The sequence below is a fragment of the Phacochoerus africanus genome, chromosome 4, assembly GCF_016906955.1.
Source record: "Phacochoerus africanus isolate WHEZ1 chromosome 4, ROS_Pafr_v1, whole genome shotgun sequence".
Lineage (NCBI taxonomy): Eukaryota > Metazoa > Chordata > Mammalia > Artiodactyla > Suidae > Phacochoerus > Phacochoerus africanus.
In genome coordinates, this window is record NC_062547.1 from 69,522,632 (window position 1) to 69,528,312 (window position 5,681).

Consider the following 5,681-nt stretch of genomic DNA (forward strand, 5'->3'; position numbering starts at 1 on the left):
CTATTGGCTGCCTGAAACAGGCACACTCATTGGCCGCCGTTCTGCTCCTCCCTTTCTCTGCAAGGGCGGCGGTCCTATTGGTCCCGGCTTCACTTTTCGCTCCGCGTCGGGAGGAGGAGTGAGGTCTTACAGAGTCTCAGAGACTTCAGTTAACCACCCGCTGGTGGACCCAAGTCAGGCTTCCGCACCTGAATCTGGTGCAAGCCTAGGTCCTCACTTCGGCGATTACGGCTGCAGCGGGCCGCCATTCAGTCCTACAACCCCCTTGCCAGATGGCCCTACATTCCATCCAGCCTCTTCCTTATCTGCCTGGCCAGCCTTGCTTTGAAGGTGAGAACGTCTTCCTCCACAGGAGGAATTTCCGGCCACCTGCTCACATCCCTTTTCTGATCTCCTCTAGCTCCGTCCTTTGAAGCCTCTTTGCTCTCTAGGTAGCAGCTTGGACGTCCCACTTGATCCCTACATAGCACGTCCCTGCCATTTACGGAGAAGGTTATGCGCTGAGCTTTTTACACACTTTATCTCATCTGTAGTCCTCTGAGGGCTCTCTCTCTCTTTTAAATTATCTATTTTATTTTATTAAAAAAAATTTTTTTTTGGTCGTGCCTGCAGCATGTGGAAATGTGGAAGTTCCCCAGGCCGGGGAGCAAACCCACACCACAGCAGTGACCTGAGCCTCCGCAGTGACAATGAAGGATCTTTAACCCACGGAGCCGCAAAGAAACTGAGGCACAGTGAAGTGAGGAAGAATTTCTCCCTGACCAAACTTTAGTTCTCTGAGCCTTTTCCTGGCTACCCCTCAACCTAGCCCCAGTCCTACCTTTGGGCTGCACAGTCCAGTCTGAGCAAAGAATCCTTGTAGATCATCTCCCAATCCTTGATATCTGATCAAGTTTCTTCCCACCGTTGATGTATAAATCCTTGGCCTATCTATTTTTTTTTTAATTTTTATTGTACTTGATTTATAATGTTCTGTCAATTTCTGCTGTAAAGTGACCCAGTTATACATATATACATTCTTTTTCTCATATTATCTTCTATCATGTTCCATCACAAGTGATTGGATATAGTTCCCTGTGCTATACAGCAGGAGTCTTTTTTTTTTTTTTTCCCTAAATGGTGGAACCAAAGGCATATGGAAGTTCCCAGATCAGGGACTGAACCGAGCCACAGAGCCACAGTCGTGACCTGAAGCACCAGATCCCTCAACACACAGTGTCTCTGCAGTGACCCAAGCTGCTGCAGTTGGATTGTTAGCTCACTAAGAACTCCGCTTGGCCTCTCTTTAGCAAGAACACTGTTATGTCAGTTTAGCAAAAATCCCGCCTATTCTTGATGTCTCCGGAGACCCCTTCAATCTGCTCTTTGGCTAGCAATCCCCAGCTGTCTTTGCAGTATTCAGAGTTGAGCGCAACTCTCTCCCTTTTTGCTGTCCCCCTATTGCAATAGTCCAGAATGAAGTCTTCCTTATTGTTTTTAACAAGTGTCAAAATAATGGTTTTTTTGTTGTTATTTTTTGGTTTGGGTTTTTTTTTTTTTTTGGTTGTGCCTGTAGCATGCAGAAGTTCCCAAGCCAGGGATCAAACCCACGCCACAGCAGTGACAACACTGGATCCTTAACCAGCTGTGCCACAAAAGAACTCTGGAAAACTTTTTTTCATTCATTCTTTCTTTTTTTTTTTTAAGGCCCCGCCTGAAGCATTTGGAAGTTCCCAGGCTAGGGGTCTAATGGGAGATGTAGCTACTGGCCTATACCACAGCAACACCAGATCCGAGCTGCATTTGTGACCTACACCAGAGCTTTCAGCAACACTGGATACTTAACCCACTGAGTGAGACCCGGAATCGAACCCACATCCTCATGGATACTGGTCAGGTTCTTAATCTGCTGAGCCACAACAGGAACTGCATTTTTTTTTTTTTCTTTAACAGAGGTAGAGTAACTTTCCCAGGTCACAAATCACAAAAGCCCAGAGCCAGATTAATTTCTAAAGTTGGAGCAATAGCTGCTGTGGCCAAGGACACTTGGCTACTCATCTCTGAGGCTGGGAAAATATGGGGAAAAACAGACTGTTCTTCACAGGGCAGCTTGGAGATTCAGTGTGAGACTTAGACTAGCCCCTAGAGGGTAGTAAATGCTGGGAACTTGGGGATTGGGGAATGAAAAGTGGTTCATCCTGACAAGGGAATAATTTGCAACTGGGAAAAAAGAAAGAAAGAAAGAGAGGGGTTCCTGCTGTGGCCCAACTGGATCTGTGGTGTATGGAGTTCCCAGGCCAGGAATCAGATCCAGTTACAGTTGCGACCTAAGCCACAACATGAGAACACAGGATCCTTAACCCACTGTGCCAGGTCAGGGATTGAACCTGCCTGCAACCCAGTGCTGCAGAGATGCCTCCAGTCCTGTTGCACCACAGTGGAAACTCCTAACCCCCTGAAAATTCTCATCTGAAGGAGTTGGCCTTTCCATGTGTGATATTTCAATTTAATAAGAATTTGGTCTTCATTTCCTGTGGTTTTTGTTGTTTTTTTGTTTGTTCGTTTGTTTGTTCTTTTTTTTTTTTTCTTTTTGTCTTTTCAGGGCCACACCCGAGGCATATGGAGGTTCCCAAGCTAGGGGTTGAATCAAATCGGAGCTGTAGCTGCCGGCCTACACTGCAGTTCATGGCAACACCGGATCCTTAACCCACTGAACGGGGCCAGGGATCAAACTCTCGTTCTCATGGATACTAGTTGGCTTCCTTAACCATGAGCCACAGACAGGAACTGCTTGTCTTCACTCACTCCTGATTCCTGGCACAGAGCTTCAAAAACTCTTGAAATTTCCTGAATGAAAGAGGTGATAGCAGTGTGGGTTTTTTGGTTGTTGTTGGGTTTTTTTGTTTGTTTGTTTTTCGTCTTTTTAGGCCCGCACACGCAGTATATGGAGTTTCCCAGGCTAGGGGTCAAATCAGAGCTATGGCTGCCAGCCTACACCACATCCACAGCAATGCAGGATCTGAGCCGTGTCTACCACCTACGCCACAACTCATGGCAACGCCAGATCTTTAACCCACTGAGAAAGGCCAGGGATCCAACCCTTGTTCTCATGGATGCTAGTCGGGTTTGTTAATTGCTGAATCACCACAGGAACTCCCAGCAGTGTGATTTCTAATCATTTTTGGCTTTAGTCCCCAGTTTCCTTCTCAGAGTTCCTAAAGCCTTGGAATTTCCTGAGTGACAGAGGTGAGAATAATATATTTTGTTTTTCCTAATAATCACATTCAACCATACCTGAGCCAAGGCTAATGAGGTGGCTCTTGGGAAATGGGGGTTAGTTTCCAGAGGAACTGACCACGTGATTAGAGGATCTGAACTTTCAGTCCCAAACCCTGACATCTGGGGAGGCTGAGGGCCTAGGGACTTAGTTCCATCACCAATGGCCAGTGATTTCATCAGTTGTGCCAGTGTAACGAGGCCCCCATGCAATCTCCAAACAACGGGATTCAGAGAACTTTCTTTTTTTTCTTCTCTTTTTCTTCCCTTTCTTTTTTCTTTTTCTTTTCCTTTTTTTTTTTTTCTTTTTGTCTTTTTAGGGCCACAACCATGGCATATGGAAGTTCCCAAGCTAAGGGTCGAATCGGAGCTGCAGCTCTGGGCCTACACCACAGCCGCAGCAATGCCAGATCTGAGCTGAGTCTTCGACCTACACCACAGCACATAGCAACACCGGATCCTTAACCCGCTGAACGAGGCCAGGGACAGAACCCGAGTCCTCATGGATACTAGTTGGGTTCATGACCGCTGAGCCACAACAGAACTCCCTTAGAGAGCGTTCAGGTTGGGAAATACAGCCACATGCTAGGAGGCTAGCACACCTTAATTCCATGGGGTCCGAAGCTCCCACATTCCAGACAGGAGTTTTCACTGTGGTGCAGTGGGTTAGCAATCCGGTTTGTCTTTGTGGAGGCACCAGTTCGATCCCGCCAGGGTTTAGTGGGTTAAGGATCCAAAGCTGTGGCAACGATCTGATCCCTGGCCCAGGAAATTCCATATGCTGTGGCTGGGGGTGGGGTGAGGGTGGTGCAGGATGCTCCCACACTCAGGACTCTTTAGACCTTGCCCAATGTACATCTTTATCTGGTTGTTCATCTCCTCTATAATATCCTTTATAATACACTGGTAAACCTGGAGTTCTCATTGTGGCTCAGTGGTAACAAACCTGTCTAGTATCTGTGAGGATGTGGGTTCCACCCCTGGCCTCAGTCAGTAGGTTAAGGATCCAGCATTGCCCTGAGCTGGGGTGTAGGTCACAGATGAGACTCTGATCTGGCGTTGCTGTGGCTGGGGTGTAGGCCGGCTGCTGTAGCTCCAATTCGACCCCTAGCCTGGGAACTTCCATATGCCGCAGAAGCAGCCGTAAAAAGCAAAAACAATGACAACAACAACAACAAAAACCAAACCAAACCAAACAAACAAAAAACCTGGTAAACCTAAGTAAATGTGTCTCTAAGTTTTGGGAGGCTTTATGGCACCTTATTGAACCTGAGAAGGGGGTTGTTGGAACCCCCGAATTACAGCCCTTTGGTCAGAAGCATAGGTGTATATGTATCAGTGAATCACTTTGCTGTACAGCAGAAATTAACACAACATTATAAGTCAACTATACCTCAATACATTTTTTTTAAATAAAGGGTTTACATCTAAAAGAAAAAAAAAGTAAAGAAAGAACAATAATAAACCAGGAGTTCTCTTGTGCAGCAGGTTAAGGATCCAGTGTTGTCACTGCAGTGCCTTGGGTTGCTGCTGTAACGTGCGTTCGAAATTCCTGGCCCATGAACTTCCACATGCCAAGGGCAAGGCCAAAACCAAAGAAAAACAAAACAAAACCCCCCAGTACCCAGGCCAATAAATAAACCCTCATCTCTTCCCCAGAAACTCCTCATTCTGAATCAGCAAACCTGTGTCTCTGTCCCCTTTCCCTACTCCATTTTTCTTAACAGCTCTTATGACAACCTGACATTTCACTGGAGGTTTCTTTGAGGACTGATTTCATTTTAATTTTTTCTTTTTTCTTTAGGGCTGAACCTGTGGCACATGGAAGTTCACAGGCTAGGGGTTGAATCGGAGCTGTAGCCGCCAGCCTACACCACAGCCACAGCAACATCTGCGACCACGTCTGAGACCTACACCACTGCTCACTGTAACGCTGGATCCGTAACCCACTGAGAAAGGCCAGGGATCGAACACACATCCTCATGAATACTACTCAGGTTTCTTTCCACTGAGCCACAGTGGGAACTCCTGAGCACTGATTTTAATGCCTGCTTCCATTCTGGAATATCAACTCTACAATCTGGGGGAGGTGGGGGCAGGAGAGGTCTGTCAGTGGGGGGTGGTGGGAGGGTTCTATCTGGTTCTCCACTGTGTCCTCAGCGCCTGGAATTGTGCCTGGCACCCAGTAGGTGCTAAAAAGCTGGTTGAGTTCCCATCGTGGCGCAGTGGTTAACGATCTGGCATTAAGGATCTGGCGTTGACGTGAGCTGTGGTGTAGGTTGCAGATGTGGCTCGGATCCCGAGTTGCTGTGGCTGTGGCGTAGGCCAGCAGCTACAGCTCCGATTCGACGCCTAGCCTGGGAATGTCCACATGCCACGGGAGCGGCCCTAGAAAAGGCAAAAAGACGAAAAAATTGAAAAATAAA